This window comes from Eubalaena glacialis, chromosome 10, assembly GCF_028564815.1.
Source record: "Eubalaena glacialis isolate mEubGla1 chromosome 10, mEubGla1.1.hap2.+ XY, whole genome shotgun sequence".
Classification (NCBI taxonomy): Eukaryota; Metazoa; Chordata; class Mammalia; order Artiodactyla; family Balaenidae; genus Eubalaena; species Eubalaena glacialis.
This window is the reverse complement of record NC_083725.1, coordinates 15,968,407-15,991,596: the sequence shown is the minus strand read 5'-3', so window position 1 is coordinate 15,991,596 and position 23,190 is coordinate 15,968,407.

Here is a 23,190-nt window from a genome sequence, read left to right as displayed (position 1 = left end):
ATAGGAACACATGCACATTTTGTAGGAAAAGAGTCCGTAGCTGCAGAGTTCCCTGATCCCAGAAAGCCTGAGATTCACTGCCTGGAGGCTCCAGACCCTCTTCCATCCCACCCATGACAGACAGCTCAGATTCAGTCCTTTGCAATTCAGTGTGAATTTTGCCCTTTCAAAGCCCAGTTGACAAGATTCCTCCTGCCTGGCCCGACATCTACATGAATTTCAGGGACACCACAGACTTTTGGTCCCTTCTCCCTAGGCTTGGCCTCAGCACAAGGCATGGCCTCATTGCTCCACCAGGGGTTTAGTGCACGAGCCACAAGCAGCCACCATCCTTCCCACCATATCTCCTCCAAAACAGAGCCTTCTGGTGTGTGGGTGCAAGGCCCTGGAGGGTCTCCTTGGTGAGGACAGGATTCTATACACAGTGGACGCTGCATCGATGCTGTGACCATTAGAAGTTAAAGGGTCTTTGATTACAGCAGGTGGAACTGGGAAATCTGGCAAAAGTGCGGATCCCATAGATCCCTGGAGTAACATCTTAAAAGATACCAACAGACCATCGGATCCAGCCAATTATTCAAAAACCCACTTCAGTAGCACCTTCACCGTACCCAACACTGGAGATAGACAGACATGCGAGATACGGCCCACTGGGATGGTGTTAGTGTGATTCCCATTTCACAGAAAAGGCAACTAACACCCAAGGGGTTGATGGCTTGTCTAAGGCCAAACAGTTGGTAAGTAAAGGAGAGGAACTAGGTAAGACCCAAGCACCCTGTCTTCTTAGGTTCAAGAGTTCACAGCACATACCCCCATCCAGCGGCCCCAAATGTGACCCCGCAGGCCAGCCTCTGCTTCCTACTCTAGATGTGGGAATGATGGGAGGACTGCCTGAGAGTGGGCAGACACTGGAGCTACCAGGTCTCTCTTTTGCCTGAGACTCACAGAGGGCTCCTGGCAGAGGAGGGTGGGAGAGAAGCTGGGAAGCCACAGCCTGTGCACGCAAATAAGGCAGCTGCATAATTAATCAACATCAAACAGTTTCATTAAGAGATGGAGCTTTGCGGCTGTTTGTCTTGGGAAAAAAAAACTGAAACAGCAGGAAGGGGACAGGAGAAGGGAGGCTCAGACTGTTAAGGCCCTATTCAGAGGCTAATGTTTCTGCCCGCTGGGGGCCAAGGGGTCTGCAGATGGTGACAAGATCTGTTGGGAGAGGAGGCTAATGGCGCCCAGGACGGCTTTAGCCCCCAAATATTAGGCTTGGGCTCCCAAGAGGTCATTTTATCCCTCCTGGACAGGGATGGTGCCCCTCAGCTGTCAGCCCACTAAGAACCACACCAGCCACCTGAACCCAGACCTCGTACAAGAGCAAAGGTTTGGGGGAGGAAGGTGGGCATCGCCAGACGGAGCTCAGAGACCCATCCCGGAACAGCAGACCCTCTTGAAACAGAGAGTCCCAGCTTCTGAGCAGGGGGTTCCCCAGGGAGGGAGCAGATGCCCTCATACACCCTGGGACTTGGTGCTCAAGTTCCCCAAAATGATCGCAAAGCACTGTGGGACAGAGAAGAGCAAATTGCAGAAACCAAACCAGGGGACCTATTTATCCCTAAATCTCCAGCTGTCCCCTCACCCCATGCCCAGCACCTCTTCTTTTACTCTAAAATGAAGAGAGGAAAGCAGGGGAATGAGAGCTCCTTGCCAGGCCTTCTGGGAGCTAATGCCACAAGGCTGGAGTCTCCCTAGGCATCCAGCTGTGGGGTGTGGCCCCCAGTTGCCCTGGTTAAGTTCCCATGGGCCAGGGAGATCACCTCTCAGAAGAAATCCTTCCAACTCTTCATGATCCGGCTCTGATTCTCTTTCCAGCCACTTTCTCATCCCTCTATTCGCTCTGTGTTCCATCCATATCAAAGCAAGTTCCATTCCCCCAGCAGCCACGGCCTCTCACATTCCATGCTATTCCTTCTGCTGGAATGGCCTTCCTATTCTCTGTGTTCCCTACCTAGCAAACTCTTCCTTATCTGTCAAGTCACAGTTCAAATACCCCTTCCTCTGTAGAGCCTTCCCTGAGTTCCATACCCTACAAGGTCAGGTATCTTCCTCACTGTGCTCAGCGTAATTTGTGTTGTAATTATTTGTTTACTTGACAGACTCTGGCCATGAAACCACAAGCTCCTTGAGGACAGGGACCATATCTTTCTTCATCTTTGTATCACTAAGACTTGGGCTGCACTCTGTAAGTTTATCAAATGAATAAATCTTTCGAACTGAAAAAGATCACAGATCCCTCATCCAGATGCCTGACTCTTGACAAATGTTTAAACCATTCAGAATGAGAAGTTTATTCTCTTCCTGAATAGATCTCAGATCCCTGAGATTGGGAAGAGGCGGAAGTGGGAGAAGTGAGCCTCACTTAGCAGGTTGGGTCTCCAGGATTATGAGCAACAGTTCCTAAGGGGTCAATGCCTTAGTCTGAGTGCCAGACCATAATAAAAGCCAGTGTGCTGGGCCAGAGCCCCCTGAGCTCTCTTCCGGAGCTAAGTGCTGCTGGGTGACATGGAGTGTCGTCTGGGAATGCGGTGGGGCGGAAGTTGTTCCAGTGCCTCTGGAATCCCGCGGCCACGGGGCCTGTCAGGGAGGCCTCTACCCATCAGGAGCCTCTCCTGCAGACCTGGAGCTCCAGGCAGGAACCAGGTGGGACCAAACAGCCGCAGCTCTACATGCCCACCCAGGTCCTCTTACCCTCTCTTCTGCCCGCCCCCCGTCCCCTTTCCTCCAAAACTGCTGAATCCTCGTGACTTAAGTCTTCCAGAGATGGCCAGAAGGGAGAGGATCCGTTTTAAATTAACAAGGTTATTAGCAGTTAATTACTTGAGGTATCGCTGTAATTGAAAAGAAAAAGAGAGGAAAGAGGCTCATAAACATTCCCAGGCCCCGTTCTCTTCACTATCACTGAGGGGAGGATGAGGAGGGGAAGGGTGAAGAGGGCCCTCTCCCCGACACGGGCCCTGCTCAGACCACTGGCTTTTCTTTCTCTCAGTGTTTCTGCACGTGCTCCCACCCATTGTCCAGAGATATGTGGGCGTGGGGGAACCAGACACAGGAAGAGTACTCTGCCTGCCCCACAGACACTTCAGAGAAATGCTCAGCAGCAGCTATAAAGATGAAGGGAGATTAATTTCATATTAGGGGTGTGGAAAGGAGGCACATATCTGAGGCCTCCAGTGAATATTTTTAGTGATTTTTATCTCGGATTGTCCTTAGTTATTCTACAATTAAGCATGGCTGGCATACGTCGGAATTATTGATTTTTGGTCCTGAATTCACTGCCACCAGAGATACCACTTATGGTCAGGGATCATCCCCCTCCTCCCCGACTCCTCCTGCCCCTGCCAGGGCTAAAGACCGCAGGGAGGGGTAGGGCCTGGAGAGGACACAGAAGGAGGCGCCCCTCCCTCAGGCTGGCCACCTAACCCCAGCTCCTGCTAATGAGATCCTGAGACTAGGATGCCACACCCCACAGCTTCTTAGCAGAGAGGCCTCTCCTGCAGAAGCTCACCAGAGGCCATCCCGTCCCTGACACCTCACAGAAGGCGCCGAGACCCACAGTCTCCATCAATGCCTGCCTGTGGGAGATGCAACCATCACAACTGTCTCCCGTTCCCACCAAACTGTTCCCTGTTTAGGGTAAACCAGCAGGAGGAGCTAACCTGAGAGAACCAAAATCCCCCCACCAGTCCAAAAACTCTCCCGCAGAGGCAAGTGGCAGGTGCAAATGCCCGCACTCCCGGGCCAGGGCCCTGACAGAGGCACTGCTGGGTCTCCTGTGAGGAGAGCAGGGGGTGGGTGCCGGCAGGATGGACAGGGGAGCCCAAGCGGGAAGGCAGCCATCCAACCGCTTCGAGCCTCTGCTGCCCTGAGACGCCTGCCACCACCCCCGGCCACCCTCCCTGTCCTCCTTCCTTCCCCCACTACCCCCCACCCCAGCAATACCCTGGGTCCCCTGCCCTAGGCTAAGCCCCTTCACCTCTGTACCTGACTCTCCTGAGCAGCATTCAGCCCCCTGAGGAGCCAGAGTGGTCAGGAGTAGACCCCTCAGCCCCACCCAACCTTCTAGAGGCAACAACAAAGTGCAAAGCGGGGAAGGGCAGAGCACGTGGAAAGCCCACACAACCACATACATGTGCAAGTATGAGTGTAGGAAGTATAACATACATGCAGAAAAACGCACAGAGCATTAGTTTTTTTTAATTGAGCATTTACTATGTGACAGGTAAATGACATTACTAGCTGCATTTCATGAATGGAGAAATTAGGGTTCAGAGATTCTAACATGTCCAAGGTGATGGAGAGAGATATGAACCCAGGCAGTCTGTCTCTAAACTGCCTAAACCCTAAATCCTCCATTACACGCTTGGTAGGGGTGGGGTAGGGAGGAGATGGTTAGGGAGCCAAGGTGTATTAAAATGTTCCTCTCCCCACTCCACATGGGGAGGTTACTGCTCAACAGAGGACCAGAGTCCTTCCTCCTCTCTTCCCCACCCCAGGCAGGAGCAGGGGGTCAGGGTCCTTGGTCAGGGGGAAACCAACCCACCAGCACAGACTCCCCCAGTCATGCCCTCAACCTCTGGCTCCCTGCCCTCCCTGCCCTTCCATCCACGCTCCTAAGGGCAGAGGGACCCAGCTGGGTCAGGGAGGAAAAGGCCCAGTCTGGATCCCATTTCCTCACCTGCAGGGCTGCTCCATACACCGCGCCCCACCCCCCCACCACCCTGCACTGAGTTTGCACCGTTCAAAGTCACCTTGTGAGTGCCTCCCGTGCCAGGGAAGGCAGCCAGTGGGAGAGAAGCAGATGGGCCGCTGACAGGGGCAACATGCAAAGAGCATCTACAGCTAGCACGGACGAGGGCATGGGGAGGCTGCTGCACAACCTGGAACCTGGACTCGGGGCTCCCAGGGCTCAGGGCAGGCCCAGGGGTGAGCCCAGAACCCTAGGCTGGCCCTGGAACCCGGTTCACCTGGACTGGCCTCTGAGTCTGGCGGGCCACTGACTGTAACATCTGGAACCTGAATGGGCTTGTGAAACTGGAGGGGGTGGATCTGACACCTGAGAGCCACGAAGCTCCCAGGAACCAGGGCTTCACTCCAGAGAAACCTTAAGCCCTGTCCTTTCTTTCCTGGGAACAGAGGAAACAAAGTAGGGAGGGAAGGAAGCGGCCCAGGGCCTACCACTCCACCCTGCGCCCCTGCCCCATGCATCTCTGGCCACTGGGATTCGCCTTCTCCCTGGTCCTCTGAGGCTCTGGACAGGCAGGGGTGTAATGGGAGCCCACAGAGCTGCCTTCAGACCTCTCCCTGCAACTTACTGACTCGGGGAAAAAATCACTTCACTTCTCTGGGTAACAGTTTCTATAACATGGGGAAACCACCCACCTTGTGGCTTACTGCACAAAGTACCTAAGACACAGCTGGCACTCAGCAAATGTTATTTCCACCCCCTCTCCCTCCCCACCCCTTCCCACTGGAGAAGCTCTCTCCCCGCTGGTGGGCAGGCCCGGGGAGTGGAGGGACAGCAGAGCCTCTTCGGGGCACCGTCCCGAGCTAGCACTGGCACTTTGGGAATTGGAATCTACCGGGGATCCTGCAGGGACAGTGGGATGTTGGGGCCACGTGCTGGCGCGTTCTTGGGAACATGCTGGAATCTCTGGGGGGGGACACCACGTACTCCTGGGCACAGGCTGCGATATCACGAGAGGTCCACTGTGGGGTGTTTGGAGCAACCCGGGCACACTGGGACCTTCCTGACAGTTACTAGCGTGCTCCTGGGATTCCCCACCCTGAGGGCTGGGGGCCTTACAGGGTCTCCATTGGAGAGATACCAGAGCACAGTAAGAATACAATAGGAGCTGCTGGGGACACGCTGGAAGGTTACTGGGAAACTCTCCGGGGTGCCACTGGGAGCAGAAGCACACACCTGGGCGTTCCGAGGGCACTCTGGACGCGATGCCCGCTGGGGCCCTCTGGGGACCACCAGGGGCTCCCCGCAGGGCACTCACGGCTTCCGCTAAGGGCTCACTCTCAGCTGCTCTGCTCTTGATGGCCGGGAGGGTAGCCTGCCTGGGAGCCAGACGCAGGGCCGCATTGCCCCAGAAGAGGGAGTCAGCATCTGGACCTGGGACTGGGCAGCAACCACCAGTCTGTGCCTCCGTGGTGTGGCGGCAGGCTCGGGGAACGTGCAGCCTGGTCTGGAAAACCGACCCTGAAGAGGGGGGCAGCTCTGCCTGACTGCTGGGAGCCCTGCCTGGTGTCAGTGCCCCCAAACTCGGGCCCTAGGCCCTACATCCACCCCCAGGTGAGAGAATACCCAGGGCTCCGGGAGGCAGGACCGCTGGTCGCAAGGACCCTCTCAGGGCTGAAGCAGGGAGACCCAGTGGGGCTGGCAGGGGCCTCATCAACAACAAAGCTTCCTCTGTGTTCCCGGAGCTCGAGCACAGGGGTCTAGAAAGTACTCAGCAGAGAACAGCCTTCCTCCCCACGGTCGTGGCCCTGGAGGGAGGCAACAACAACCCAAGCCATGCTCCAGGGTCATGTGTGGGTAGCTGCGATCTCACAGGAGCCTGCGGTGGAGGCAACGGGAATGCAGACACCGCGGAGCGGCAGAGGGCTAACCTCACAGAGCCCTGCTACAGGCAGGCAGACAGTGCAGACGCCCACTAACCAAAAAGCCGAAAGGGGAAGGTCGAGGTCAGTTTCCAGGAAAGGGCCCGGCTCCTTTTGAAGAACTAGATATGGTCAGAGGAAGAAAAAAAAAAGGCAAGACAGACAAAGCCCCAAACTTGAGCATGTTCATTATCAACTAGCAGGTATTCAACACCTCCTACGTCCCAAGTGACTCCATCAAACGCGGTCCTCGCCCCCAAGGTGTCCCCAGGCAACATCGTCATCTCTCCTTCTTCCCCGTATGCCTCTTCTCCTCGGAGAATAGCACCCCTCCGCGCCAAAAACCTGGACCCCACTCTGCCCCTCACGGCCACTCAGAGGCCAGATCCTGCCTTTTCTGCCTCAAGACGTATCTCTCTCCTCCTCCTTGGGCCCCGCACCGCGGCAGCACCTCTCAGGCAGATAGCCACTGGGTTGGGACCCTGCCTCTGACCTTGCCCATCTCCACGCAGTTGCCAAATGGTCTTTGTAAAACACCATTCCAGTCATCCCTGCCTCCTGCACGAAGTCCTCTCTTGCCACCTCAGAGCCCCTAAAGTAGTATCAAAATTCCAAGGAGTAAAATGCCCTTCAGCCCGATGCCCTTCGGTCCCCAACACAATCTATCCTCCAGTCACCCTAAGCTCCTTGTCAGTCTCTAAACATTTATTCCTCTCGCTCCTCTGGGCCTCTGCGTGTGCTCTTCCCTTGTCTGTCTCCCATGAATCCTTGAGACTGCCTGCAGTTTTGTATCCCCAGCACGTGGAACATGGAAGTGATTGAATGAATGGGTGGATGCCCATGGGAAAGGATATATTAAAAATCTCATGAAAGGATAAATTAATCTCTCATGAGGTTGTAGTGTTTTCCACATCATAACAACGAGGAAACAGATTCAGAGAAGTGAAGCTACTTGCCCGAGGTCACAAAGAGTCAGTACCTCATCAGAAGAGCCCTGGAAGGCCCCACACAAAAGAAAGAACAGAGTAAGAACCGAGGATGGGGTCAGGAGCAGCTCAGGCAGGAGTCAGCAGAGGTCAGGGAGAGGAGACAGGGAGCAAGGCTGGTAGAAGGTCGGCGCCTGGTGGTCATACAGCTCACAGTGGAGGAAGGAGGTTTCAGGCAGATATCACTGGGGTCCCAGTAGGAAAATAGTGTCCTCCTCCAGGAATCAGAATGGGGCTAGAGTAAAGACAGGACACCAGGGTGGGGGACATTAGCTAGCGCTGGCCATGGTGACAAGGCTGTGTGCAGGTTACTAAGCCTGGACTAATGGTGGGAGTCTTGACATAGAAGTAACTCTTCCCCATTCCCAAAGCCCCATGGGGCGGGGTGGGGATATGTATCCCAGTCTCGGGAAGAGAAATTTGGGGGCACACAGGCTGGACCTCTGGCCTGTGCAAAACAAACCTCAGCTTCTTGGCCCTGGGTGGTAATGGCTGCTAGGGAATCTGGGACCCTTGGGGAAAGATAAAGACTTGGATAACCCTATTGTCCCTATTCCCCAACTCCTATCCTCTTTTCTGCGTCCTCCCCACCCTAGCCCTTCTTAGAAACCTTCCCTGTTTCCAGCATGCATTGCCCCTTCGAATAACAAGAGCTCCTCACCAGGCCCCTGACCTCCCGGCTTGTTCCGGACATGGAAGACCATCTCCTTAAGGGCCATGGTGACTGGGGGAGAGCAGTGGGACGGACCCGCCACCTGCCCTAGGCCTGGCCCCAGCCCCATCCACACCTGCTCAGGGCTCAGGGCTCCAGGGCCTGGTGGGAGGTGGCTGTGCTCCAGCTAGCAGGCATGTTTTGTTAAAGAGAATACAGCTGCTGCTCTGCTTCAGCGGATGGGACCCAAGATAGCTGCAAGCCCTGGAAAGCACCAGTGCTGCTGCTGGGCCAGAGGAGCTTGGCCACCTCTGCCCCCAGCCTTGGACAACCAAGGCAACCAACACCAAAGCAGCTCCTATGCATGCCCGTCTGGGGAAGTATGGACTTGGAGAAGAGTGAGTCACTCGGCTCAGGACACTGACTTAGTTCCTCTACGCCCTGCTGTGCCAGCATCAAGGAAACTTGGATCCAAGGTACCCACGAGGCCCCAAGCAACATCACGCACCTGTGCACCCTCACCTGAACTTCCAGGACTGCTCTGTGCGTCCGTTCACTAGGCTTGAGGACCTGCGTGGCTGAACCAGGATATGCCCACAAGTCCACCACCCAGAGGCCTCCTCTCCATCACCCCTGGCCTGGTGTGAGCTAGCAGCTGGTGTAGGCCAGTGGAAAGCAGCAGAGACGCTGTCAGCACCCACCCCTTCAGGGTGACTGGCCTGCCACCCCCCCACCCCTGCTCAGCCCGCTCCAGCCTGGCCACCGGACAACGAGGAGAAACAGGAGAGGGGCTGAGGGTCGGCACAGCCAGCCCCGGGCCTGGCCACCCACTCCCCCACCCCTGGCAGCACTGAGCCCCATCATCAGGCACTAATTAAATCCCCCTAATGAGGAAATAAGGATGCAGGAGCTAGCTCCACCATGGCCTCCCCGGCCCACCGCCCTTGCCTCTCCATTGGACTTATCGCTCGTCACAGGATGTTTACAATAATTTTTAATTTGTGCAATTATTAATCACTTTTCTATCTGCCTAATTTGCATAATAATTAGTCCTCTCACTGTTTGGCATGCCTGTGAATGACAGTGTTTTAAATTGAATTAAGATTTTAATATTCTATTTTCCTGCTTTCTTCCCCCTCCACACGCTAATCAAAGTCAGATTTGGCAGCCAGAGGGAGGGTGGGGAGGAGGCTGGCAGGCGCTGGACTTGGCCCACTCTGCGCTCCTGAGAGCTGTCTCTCGGAGGAGGGCCTGTCTGGAGAAGGCAATGGCAACCACCCCTCACCCCAAACGCGGCACTTGAAGGGTTAACCCAGGCTTGCCTAACCAGTAGAGGTAATGAGTGAGGAGTGGGCAAAGGCACCGCAGAGGGAGGGGTCATACTGGCCCAGAGGCGCCAGAGATCAAAAAAGAGCTTTCATTTTTTTTTTTTTTTTTCCCCAAACGGGCTGCTTTTTGCAAGGGGAAGTCAGAAAGCACATCACAGGCCAGTAATTGATCCCCGGTTACTAGTCTAGGTTAACTTTGATGGCTCAGGGTCCCCCAGGTAGAGAAGCAGGCTGCAGCAGTCTAAAACCCATTGCCATTCTTCAGATGGATGGAGAAAACACATCTCTGCAGCTGAGTTTGGTCCCCCGACTCCCCTCTAGAGCCACCGCTGCTCCACACGCCGGCAGACCCTCTGCCCAGGCTCAGCGGGGCACTTTGCAGACTGTGCCAGGGAGTGTTGGGTTTTGACTGACCAGAGACAACAAGCAGGGGCACACTGTCCTCTGTCAGGAGGCTTTGGTGGGTTTCTTTCTCTCCTTCTTACCCTCTAGCCCCTCTCTGACCACCCCAGGAATTCAGCTCCACCCCCGCCTCCCCACCACTATCGGCTTGTTGCCATGGTAATCCCGAGGCTGGCCTGGATACCCACTGCTGCTCCAGAATTCTCTGCTTAGGCAGGCAGCGCACCCCGCAGCCTGCTAAGAACACCTCCCCTTTGCCATCGCTGCGGACAAAGGGCGAGGAGCCGGGGCATGATCACCTACACATGGTCTGCAAAGTCAGACCCTGGCCTCTCCCTCCAGGTGAGTAGGGAGAGAAGACGGGGTGGGGCGGGGGGCAAACTTCACACAGCAACCGAGGCCTCCCCCAGGCCAGAATAGGAGGAAGGGCTCCGTCCTACCACGGAAATCCCTTCCTCCCACAAGGAGCAGGGCCTCCCAACTCTGCCCTTAGGGGCCAAGGGAGGGAAGTCCCCTGGATGCGAAAGAGGGAAGTGGGGTCTTGCTGCCAGATTTAGAGCTGGATGAGAGGAGGGAGGGCTACCAGTTTCCGGGGGAGCCCTTCTCCTTCACAGGACTCCACGTCTCGTCTGCATTCCCCACCTGCAGGTCAGTCAGCACGGTCCGGCAGAGAAGTTCCAGGCATCCCTGGGGCCTCCTCTGGCACAGGGTATCTGTGGGCCCTCCAATCAAGTGCTAATCCACCTAGGAAGGCACCAGCCTCCGGGGCTGGTAGTACCAGGAACCATTTGCCTAGTCTTTGCCTGAAGGGGCAGGATAAAAGTTGCCAGGATTCAGGGGAGGTGCAGTCCAACCCAGGAATTACAGGGAGAAACCGGGCCTCAGGGCTTTGGGCTGTGTCCTCAACCCCAGCTAGAGGGTGCACACAGCCCTCTTAGCATGTTGTACAGCAGGCTCTGACGAGCCAGACTTGACACTCTGCTACACTGTCACTCAGGGGACCCCAGCCCTTACCACACCCAGCTTTACCCACCACAGCCAGCTCTCTGCTTCCCCACAGCCCCTGAGCGGCCAAGGGAGCTCCGAAGACAGTGAGGCCTGCACATATAGCCAGTGCCACAGCAGCCTCTGCTGGCCACCCTCGCCTCCCACACCTGACCTCGGGATGAAAAGAAGGCAGCAGCCCCTCAGATCCAGGCCCGCTGTGTGTTGCAATCATGGACCTGGGAGAGACCTGGTTTACCCCTGCTGTCTCGGCATAATTATCAAGAGCACACACCATTCACTCTCAAAGTGTCCTGGTTTGGAGGATAAACTAATCACAGCCAAGTTCAGGGTCCCAGAGAGCCCGGGGGGAAGGTGGAAAAACTCCAAGGACGGAGACAAGCAATCTTCTCTCCACCCCCACCCAGAGTTACTCTCTTCTAGGCAACACAGGAGGAAGCTCAGAGCCTCTGTCCTGGGCCAGAGCAGACGTGTCTTGACAGTCCTGCCTGGGGAGAGAGGGAAAGTAGCTCTTTCCCACTGGAGGAAATACTAGACAGGAACCCAAAGGAACCCAAAGAAGATAGAAGAAAACTCAGCAAAAGGGTAGGAAGCCGGAGGGAGTAAAGTGCTATCTCTACATGTGTCCAGCAGGTGGCAACACAGAGCAGTCTGCATCCACCCATCCCCGTGGCAGCAGGGCAGCCCTATCCAGCTGGTTGCCTTGTCTGGCTCTGGGGTGTGGCCTCTGCCCTTCTGCAAAGCCTCTCTCTCCCCTTTACTAGATTCTACACCCGCTTTTCCCCAGCTGACTCCCTAGCCTGAACCTCAAAAATCAACAAATTAACACACTACGCGCGCGTGCACACACACGCACACACCCAACCCTTAACCTAAGAGAGGAAGAAGAGAATTCAGAGCCCAAACTAGGGGCTGCGGGACTCCTGGATCCCTTCGTCTCGTGCTGCTGCCTGGTTGATGCAAGGCTCTTAGCGGATCCCTTCCACCAAATGGGTAGAGATACCTGAGAACAGAGGTATAGAGACCACTGTGTTTCTTTGTGGGATGGGAATGGAGTCATAGAAATCGGGGGATTTCTATACGTTCTGTCATGTGGAGAAGTCAATGCAAATTGGCTGCAAAGTAATACATAAATGCACAGGATCTACATCAGGAACCAACAGTGGTGGCATTATGGGGACTCAGACAGCAGTAACTACTCCACAGAGCCTTGTGAGACCAGTGGGAAGAGAAACCAGCTGGTGCACAGGGGTTTTCCTGCACTGCCTTCCCACTCCTGGGCACGCCCCTCCACCCCCCCACCCCCCATGAAGCACATGGCCAGACCCTGGTGGAGGCAGAGGAAGGTGTGTCTTGCACTGAAGTGGCTCATGGTCTGGTTGGTTGGCCCTTGGGCCTCAGTCCCACACCTCCACCATTTCCCCTCCAGCCTAAGACTCTCCCAGCATGTAGCTGAGGCCAAAGTGGGATTTTTATCCCCCTTTTCCCCATGCAGGAGAGGATTATTGTGAAAAGAAGAAATAAGAATCACAAAATCCTTACGAAGATTTCAAAAAATGCCCTACCTCCACTTGCACATCGCTTGCTGAGTTCTGCAAGTTCACATTTGCCTGGGTCTTACCTGCAATAGAACCTCAACCTAGCATTTAGCTGAATTCAGCAAATATTTACTGTGTCTCCTATAGGTCAGGCTTCGTGTTGGATGCTGGAGACTGTGGTCTCCGCCTTTAGTAAGCTCTAAGTCAGGCCAGGGGAACAAAACCACATTCACTGTAATATAAAGAGATTTATACTAGAGTCAGGTATGAACAAGTATTATGGGAGCGAGCCCAAAGAGGAAGCATTTCATTCTGCCAATCTGCCTGTAGCGAGGAAGCCAGGGAAAACTCCACAAAGGAAATGACATCTGAGCTGGGCCCTGAAGGTTCTGCTAGGGGAAGGAAGAACAGGGCAGAAGCAGCAGCTTGGAAAAGCACAGAGGCCTGAACCAGTGGCGTCTGACCAAGGGGAGTGAGAAGTCCAGAGAGTACAGGGAAGGGGCCCACAGGTCAGGTCGCAAGGGACCTTGACAGAACGCTGAGGATACTGGACACATCCTGCAGGCAAGGGTTTCGTCCTGTCGGCCTCCCACGTGGCCCTGGAGGGCGTTCCTGTCCTCGGTCTCCCCTGCCGACACTGGGATAATCATGCTTCCCACACCCTGTTCCCACAAAAGCCAAGGACCTTCTGTCGCTGGGCCTGGGTTGGCTGGCAGAACCACTCCATGAATATCTGACAGGATGTCCATGTGCTAATTAGGCATTTACCTCATGCTGCAGACATGACAATCAGTTAGCCCAGCCCAGAGCACCCACTTTGGCCTGTTCTTACCCAGAGTCACCCCCTCAAGACTCATTCATTCATTCATTCATTTGGACAGAGAGCATAGGCTTTGGTAGCTCTGTGGTCTTTAGCCTTAGTTTCCTCATCTGCGAAATGGAAATATTAGCATCAAATTTGTTGGGTTTTTATGAGATTAATGTATGGAGAGGCCTGGTCCATAGTAGCCTAAATAAATGAAAGCTATTAGTTCTGAGGTGTAACGCCTCGGCCTACAAGCTGGAGATTTGAAAGTGAATAAGAGACCTGAATAAGAAAATAATGAATAATAATCAGAAAATGAGTAAGAGTCCTGGCCATAGGAGCTTACAACCCACAAAACAGCATGATGAATGTTGGGTACAAAGTGCCATGGAAACTCAGAGAAAGGCTGAATCGGCGAGCAGACCCTACCCTGGGAGAAGTAGAACGAGTCTGCATTCTGAGTTCCGAAGCAGAACTGGGAAGACAGGCCCTTCCAGCCCCTGCCCCATAACCTGGGGGTCCCCCAGCACCTCGGGTGGTTGCTTCAGTTTGCCTTTGTCAACACTTTCTCTTTAGTCCACATCAAAAGACTCCCCAAAAGACTCAGAAGTTAACTCCTCTCCAGCATGAGGCCACATTGGCTGGGCTAGTCTGAGCGTCAGGAGAAGTAATGGGCCCCAATAACCCTCATTCCAGCCTCCTCTCCTGCACCAAGAAAAACCAGGAGAAGGACCACCATCCTACCACTTTGCATGCTGAGAAAGCGTAGCAGAACAAGCAAGTGGGATTTCTCTTGGAGAAACACCAACGGCATACGTGGAGATGGGGGCAACAGGGCTCCATCCCCTCTCATAATATGTATAAAGGAGCTGTGGGAACTTCTGACAGTAGTGAGCTCAGTGGTAATCGATGGTGGGATGTGGTCACCGTGAAAGCTAATTCAGTCTTAAACACACTGATTGCAATGTAACAGTGATGACACTGACTATCAAATAACATTGATTACAATATAACCCGATCTACATGGAGGGAAGTGACAGTCCTACTGTACTCTGATCAGAATACCCTGAGCCTCAGGACTCACACCAGCTGCTGTACTTTAAAACAGACGGCAACAAACCGGAGTGAGTTCAGAGAAGAAAATATGGGACTCAAAATCATCCATCATAAGGATGGTCGAAGGAACTGGAAAAGAGTCAGATAGGCCCAGCAGCTTTCTTCTAATGTCAACATAACTGTGACATTACTTCCTAATCACACAGGAGGTGCCACAATTAAGGGGGAAAGAGTCTTACTGTCAGCCACTCCAGCACGATGAATCCCAGAGATTGTTCCCTGGGTCCCTGCCTCACGTTCATGTGGTACAGCCCAACCCACACAGTGCCTCCAGGACGACAGCATTCAGGAATAGTTCCTCTAACCCATTTGGTTTCCCCTGATCTTTATTTATGACTCTGGGACCCACCTGGAGACCACCGTTCAAGGTTAACTTGAACAGGCCTCCAGACCCCTTCAGCTGACCCCCTTGATCCTCTCCTACAGTCCTTCATCCTTTTCCTCCCACCTCTTCCTCTCCTGTCAGCCTCTAGCTGGGTTGTCATGCTTGGGTCTGCTGCTGGATTGCGTGTGGAGGGGAGGGAAGAGGCCCTATGTGAAGTATCTATAAATACAATTAAACCCTCTATGTATGAAGATTAATTTCCTACTACCTTATTATGCACAGATCGTCTTGCTTCCTTTCCTTTACAAGTTTCAATACATAGCTCTCCTCCTATTACCTTAACCTTATGGCTCCTGGGAGGGAAGCCGGTAGGGCATGGGAAGAAAAATGTGTCCCAACACATCTAAAGTGTTGTCAGGTAGAGAAGGGGTTATTAGTCTGTTTTTGTAAGCCCCAAGATGAATAACTCAAATGGTGAAGCCACAGGAAACACAACTGAAAGGAGCTGGAGTTGCCCAAGAATGGAATACATTCTGTTCCAGGACGTGGTGACGGGACAGAAAGTGTTTAAACATGGATGTGAGTGGCTCTTCCCAGAAATACGATTTGCCTTTGAACTCCAGCACTGGAGTGGGTGTGAGGATTAGACTTCTTTATGACACTTTCTAACTCTGATTCTAGGATTAAGATAATTAGCGCTGCATCTCCATGGGACCAGAAGTTGGGACAGCAGTTGAGCTAATAAGTTGATGGAAAATACTTTTAAATTAATTGGTGTGGGGAAAGTGTAGTGTAGAGAAGTCTTTTAAGGTATCTTCCAACTCTGAGATTCCTATTTTGTGATTACAGGTTTTGAAAGAGTGTCAGCCACTGGCAAATCTATACAGCTGACAAGATGCCAGTCCACCTTCTGTCTCAAGACGACAGCTGGTATGTGGGTGTGTGTGTGCACGCGCGCACTGGGTGGAGATGGGGGCAGGAAAGGACAGGCATCTGAAGGGCCAGAGCCTGGGCTCACACAGCTCACACACACAGTGGAGATCCAGAGCTGGACTTGAGGCTGGTGGCAGACACAAGGCCTGAGCAGGCCCATGCCCACCCCCTCCCAAGCTGCAGCCGCAGCGTCTGTTGTTAGGGACACAGCGGCCTCTGCCTCCTCTAAGTCACAGCACTCTAAGCCATCAGAGCTCAGAACCAACGCCAATATGCCAAAGCACAGGCAGTCAGGAGCGGGGGACAGAGGACAGGGCCGGGCAGAGAAGCTAGTGCCAACGTGGCCCGGAAAGCCAATGCGCCAAAGTGCCCACCTGCAGCCTCTCTGTGGGCTCTGTGACTGTGGGTGAGTATCCAGTCACCCCTCTCCCACGACTGCCACCCACTCCCCTACCTGTCCTCAAAGCTCCTGCTCTCTGCTCTGTCCTCCCATGCAGGGTTGACAGGAAGAGGACACAGGACACTTCCTGTCTTGGGTACTACTCTGGCTCAGGGCTCACCCGGACCTCGATGGTTCACGGGCGGTCCTCCCACAGAGTTCTCATTACCTGCTCCCCACTGTAACTGCAGCCTCTCAGTATCAACCAGAGGTTAAACGGCCCTTTGGCAGCCCTTTTCTCCATCCTAAGGACACCACATACCCTACCCTGCCTTGTCCATCTTACACTGGCCGGTCAAAAATGTTCTTTATTCACCAGTCAAAAAGGTGCTTCTAAAAGGGCAGCAGCACCTCCTCTCCCAATCTGCCACCCTTGAAACTCAAATGCTGCGTCTGTGTGGCCAATGCAGAGACCACCTTCCTCCCTCTCTCTGAGGAACTGGAGGGGCTTCCACAGGTCCCGAGGGGTGTATCCTTCCTCGCAGCTTCAGAAGTAGGGAGGGAACAAAATCCCTGACTCTAATCCTCCTGCGCTCCTAGACTACTCTTTCCTCTGCCCCTTAGGAAACACAGACACCACGGCAAATGCGCCAAGCCCTGGAGCAGGGTAGTCGCCTATCTGGAGCTCCGCCCACCTTTCAGTGAGTCCACCACTACCCATCCTCCTTGTGAGCCACCCCTCCGCCAGCCAGCACTACTCTCAAAGCCAAAAAATACCCAAAAAACAAAAACAAGAGAGAGCTGAAATACTCATTGAGAAGAACTGCTTTTGAAACGCCATATGGCCTTACCTACAGAGAAAGCCCCCCACCAATTCTTACTGATCCAACCACAAATAACCTAAATCTGGGTCCCGTCTGGACATACCATCAGCAGCAGTGGCCCACTTCTCCCCTTAGTCGGGTAATGGGTGAGGGAAGGCCGCCTGGAGGTAGATGGGGAAGAATCACTGAACTAGGCCAATCACGACTCCTCCCCCTGCTCTAGACACCCTCTCTCCTGGGGACAGAAGACCCCACCCACTCCAATACCCTTCTTCAAATGGCACAGCCCTCAATCCCACCCAGCAAGAGATGCTGGCTCACCAAACCCAGCCAAGGAAAAGCCATCCTGCTGTTCAGGTAGAGTCAAGAGTGCGGTGAGAGTGGAGTCAACAGGGGCACGTGCCACTGATACAGCAGGCACCTCTCGAAATAACTTAATAATACCATTTTAAGAGAAGATACTAATATTTTATTAAGCACCTACTACATGCCAGGCACTATGCTAGATACTTTATTTCAAATCCTCTCAAATAAGGAAATTATGGCTCAGAGAATTTAAGTAACTTGCTAGATGGTAGCACCTGCCTAGTTTGTTGACCTCTCTAGGAGGCTGGTTCCCACCAACTTCCACTATTAACGACGGGAAGATAAGAAGGACCCCTCTGAACAAAGAGGTGGAAGTGAACTTCCTGTGATGGGCAAGCAGCAGCAGGGGGTTGCTTTGCAGGAGTCAGAAGCCCAGGAGGAAATAGCCCCAGGAGATGGTAAATACCGCCTGGAGCCCCTTCCCAAGGCTCCACTCCAGATACAACATCTAGGCTACTTCGGCCGGCCCAGCAAGTCTCCATGGATTCACTTCAGTACAACCTATGAAGAATGTTACAAGCCCTGGACTTACCATGGCGAGAAACCCTCCCATTCAGGTGAGACTTAGCCTGGAGGGGTGCAGGGTAATAGGGGATAGAGGAGTAGGCACTCTGCATAAAGCAGAAACTGACCCCTGTTCCCAACCTACCCAATGCCCCTTACCCAAGGGCACTCCTGTCCCCCAGGCGGATCCCAGGCTTGCGAACCACCAACCCAGGAGAATACAATAAGCAGCAAGTGCCCCAGCCCTCTCCCTTCAAGAGCCTTGCAGGCAATATTTGGCTCCATGGTTAGCCAGGACCCCTCTGGCAGGGCACCATACCCACTACCCCGTCCCAGCCTATGCTCCTCCTTCCTGTTTGGGCTGGACAAGCAGGCAGCCCTGCAGTCCAGGCTTTCAAAGCTCAGGTGATCCAAAAGGGGCTGGGAGGCCACTCTGGGATTCCGCACTAATGACTCTCTATTTCTGGTCTTGGGGAGACAACTTTGAAGGTCAGAGGTGTAGAGGAGGCAATGCGGATATATTTGGGATCTGCTATTCCCGTTATAAAAGGCTTAGTCGAGTCGAGCCGGCTGTGCAAGAGGTCCAGGCTGCTGGGGTCCAGATTCCCACCTTTAATCTCATGCCTTTCCCACACAGAGGACGCCCTCTGCACGCTTTCTCTCTCCCCTTAGGTGACTACTACATGACCACTACTCATCAGATTTCCTTCCAGAACCCTCCTCTTGGTCAGTCGATGTTCCTGGTTCACATTCAGGGCAGAAAAATTGCACTAATAATGCATCCAGACTACATGGAGTATTATCAACCAGTATCAGAGTGACTTCCAAGCCCCAGGGTGGAATCAAGTCCTCAAACCTGACCCAGACAAGAGCAGCCAGGGGATCAAGAGAGTAACCAGAACCGTGGGCAACCTACTGTAAGTTTACTGTGGGGGGAGGGGCCAGAGGAGGGCTCTATTTCCCAAGACAAAGGTAATAACTTCAGAACTGTCTTCTGTCCAACTGAGAGACAAAGCTGGAGAAGGCAATAGAGCAAAGGACTAATTGTTTGACAATCTTGGATCTCCATCTAGTTCAGACTAACTTAGTCCTCTCACCTCACATAAGTTTTGAGCAAGGACAAACTGCATGCTGTTCATAACGGGGGGTCAGCTCTTGCCCTACGCATCCTGGGAGACGTGAACTCTACCCGCAAGCCAGGAGGTAGAGTAGCCAGGCTTATCCAGTACCCATGAAACTATAGAGAATCAGACATCCCACTCGCCCAACCTTGTCTTAGCTTCTCCCCTATTAAAGCCTGCTTCCCTTGGGGCTCGGAATGGCCCTCTACATACCTCTGACTCATCCGTGAACGTTAGAAGGCCCAGCTCCAACCCAAAGTCAGTAATATGTGCACAATGTTACACAAGTGTTACAGAAACAGCCATCCTATTCCAAGGTGGTAGAGGAAAAGATAATCTTCACCCCGAAGTGACCAGGAACACTAACCTAGCAATAAAACAGTTCCCCTCCCTGCCCCCTCAGCAAACACACATCCAAGCTCCTGTTTCCCAAGACCACATTTTCTAAGCTGTAGCCTCAAGCTGCCTAACAGGGTGATCTAGAAAGTGTCTCCACTGCCCTATCCTTCGGCTGCAGGTGTCACATCCTCTCTGCTGGGTCTTAGTGTGATAAACGGGGAGTGTGAAAAGAAACAGAGATAAAATAAATTAAATTTTTGTTTTCAGAGAAGAAATAAATTTTCATTTGAAATTACCTGAAAATACACTGTACAGTTTAGGCAGGCACACAAATGACAGGCAAAGAAAGCATGCAGAGGCCCGGTGCCCTTCTATTTGGCATCCCTGGACTGGTTCAGATATGGATTCTGACCTATAGAAATGCTTTTACCGTGTGGAAGGTCACCGCTCCTGGCTGGCAGACCACTACACATCAACATCAGAAGCCGAGCTGGCCGAAGCAGGAGATGCCATCCTGGGCGGGAAGAGTGCTGCCAAGTCTGATGGAGACACAGTGACCAGGGTGAAGTGCCTGAGCTCTCTGTCAAAGGGGGTCACATAAAGATCCTAGCTACCCCTCATCCCAAGAGGGGGTGCAGAGAACAAGAAAAAGAGTTTACCCGGCCAGGATACCCCAACGCCACTTTTCTCGGGAAATCCAGAAATTTGGCCCTCACAAATCCGCAGCCACTCACAGACTATGATCTCTCCCTGACCACAGAGGTGAGGTATGTATGCAGTTAACACATGCTTGACACGTGGTAAGTACTTAACAAAAGATAGCCATTAAAATCATCATTTTATTATCATTATTATTATTTCCCCAGACATGCATTCCTCTCTACCCAGATGTCTTATCTACTACCTCCCCAATCCCTGGAAGAAAGCGTCAAGGCTAAGTACCCCTCTAGTACATTCAGGGTCTTCAAAGCCAAGCTCCAAGCTGAAACTGCCAGCAAGCAATTCTTCCAGGACTGTGGAACTCAGCCCCGAGTATGCCGTGGAGACCCTCATCACAGAGGCTATGAGAAGGCCCTGGTAAGAACTCCTTCCTGTGGGTAGGGGACCACCCTCTGGACTCTCCCTTCGCCTCTTACCTGATGTTTAAATCCTGGCTCTTCTCTCTTGCACAGAGCGATTCTGAGCAAGTTACCCTCTCTTGCCAAAAGAAAAAGAAAACAGGCCCTGCTTACTAAGCACTAGACATTGCTTTTTTACCTGTGACTCCTTGTAATTCCTTAGCTGACAGAGGGTGCTGAACATAATATGCAGGAAGAGGAAGACTGATTCCTTTTTCAGCTGACTGCTCTCTGCCCCCTCCCAAGGGTAAGGGTTCACAGGCACCAACTGAGAATCAAACTACCACCAGGACCTCCTACATGCCCTTGTTTTCTGAAAGGGTGAACCTGTGTAAGCCCAAGGTCAACAGCATCAAATGTGAGGCAAACACACTTTCTCTACTGAGCAGAGGAAAATATTCAGGTACAAAGGAGAGACTGAGTCATTACCAGATACAGTAATGTTGTCTGCACATGGCAAAAAAGGCCAGCGTCATGGGGGAGACATGACTCGGCTTCAGCCTGGCCCCATAATCTCTCTACCTACTTTTACAGGCCAGTCCAGCTGCCTGAAAGCCGGTTCCAGAAGTATTTATGCCAAAAACAGGACTCAAAACTAAAAAAAGAAACAAAACCGGGAGAAAGAAACTGCCCAAATAACCTATGCAAAAATGCACAGTTCAGGACACACATTTCTTAACAAACTCAAACTTAAAACTCAGGCCTCAAGATAGCTACCTCACAGCCTAGACTCCGCCTTCTCACTGGGATTCCCCAGGCACACCCTAACCCTAGTCCAGCTCTTTGACTAGGGTGAGTAACCTCTTTAGAAAGGAATGACGCTCTCTGTGTCCTAGGTCAGTGTGTTCCAAGAAACCTGAGGAGAAAAGAGATCAGAGTATTGCACTCTTGCTAATGAACCAATGGCAAAGCAGTAAGGCTTCTCAGATCAGTAAAATCAATTAAGTACATTGTATTTGAGCTACAGCGTCTGCTCACTGCTGTTTTTTGCCGTTTATATTTTTTGAGATATAATTCACATACCATAAAATGTTCTCTTTTAAAGTGTACAATTCAGTAGTTTTTAGTATTGCTCACTGCTCCTTAAGTCTAAACTTCAGGCTGAAGAAGGCATAGGAAAGGAAGGAGAACAAGAGGGTCTGAATATGATTTAAAAATTAAAAAAAAAAAAAAAAAGTCTTCCATGTAGAGAAAGGTTTCCAAAGCCCAAGTAAGGGAGATTCTGGTCAAAACCTAAATACTATGTTTCTCTCTTGAAAATCTTTACCATATTGAAAATAGGATTATGTTTCTGGATCTAAGGTAGAGATAAGAAGTGGAAGAATATGCAACTGAATTTAGCCACCTATATCTTTGAAAGATTCTAGGGCTTGTTATTTTGAAAAATGTGCATGGACCCAGCGCCCTGCTTCCCCAGTCCAGAAAAGATGTATCACACTGCCCTCTAGCAGCCAGCCTAGGAAATGACAGCCAGCTTCGAGCTGAACAGGCTTGGAGGTCTCTGCCCTAAAGGTGTGCTGTGCTCATACATGTAAAGGCAGAGAAATCAGAGGGAGGAGGAATTTATAAATTTTCACCAATGCCCACTAAACACAAAGCTTGCCCGGAATAGAATCTATCTGCTTCCCCTCCACCTCAGTCTCCGCTTGAATACAGGTGATAAATTCTTTTGTTAAGAAAAAAAAAAATTGGTGGTTTAAGATTTTCAAAGTATCTGAGCCTCTTAGTCCATTCAGGCTGCTATAACAAAAATACCATAGACAGGATGGCTTAAATAACAAATATTTATTTCTTATAGTTCTAGAAGCTAGGAAGTCCAAGATCAAGGTACCAACAGACTTGGTGTCTGGTGAGGGCCAGCTTCCTGGTTCACAGACAGCCAGCTTCTGGCTGTGCTCTCACATGACCAAAAAAGCAAGAGATCTCTCTGGGGTCTCTTTTATAAGGGCACTAATCCCATTCATGAGGGCTCTACCTTCATGACCTAATCCCCTCCCAAAGGCCTCACCTCCTAATACCATCAACTTGGGAGCTAGTATTTCAACAAATAAATTTTGAGGGGATACAACGTTCAGTCCATAACAGCCTCTTAAGGCGAGTTCTTCCTAAGAAACAGTGTAGGGCCCCACAAAAATGAAGTTAAAACCTGAACCCATACGGAAATAAAAGCCAGCTGTGTACAAGAGATGTGACAATAGTCTAGAAGTTTAACGTACTCACCGCCACTCACAGGAAAGGGACTGGCTTTAACATAACTTACAAAAGTATGAACTCAAAAGTAGTAACTTAGAGTAGGATCCAGTGTCCAGAGCCTATATTCCCTGGGGACTTTTTTAAAAATAAGCTTTTTATTTTGGAAAAATGTTAGACTTACAGAAAGTTGTAAAGACAATACAGAGAGTCTCATTACTCTTCACCCAAATTTTTCTTGACTGTTAACTTACCTAACTACGTTCATTTTTCAAAACTGAGAGATTAACAATGGCATAATTCTATGAACTAAATTCCAGACTTTATTTGGATTTTTACCAGTTTCACCACAACGTTCTAACCTTGGGCCTTTTAAAAAAATGTTTGGGACTTCCCTGATGACTCACTGGTTAAGACTCCACACTCCCAATGCAGGGGGCCCGGGTGCGATCCCTAGTCAGGGAACTAGATCACACATGCCGCAACTAAGGGTTCGCATGCCACAACTAAGGAGCTGGCAAGCTGCAACTAAGACCCGGCACAACAAAATAAATAAATAAAATATTTTTTTTAAAAAATGTTTACAGCAAGGCACCAAAGGA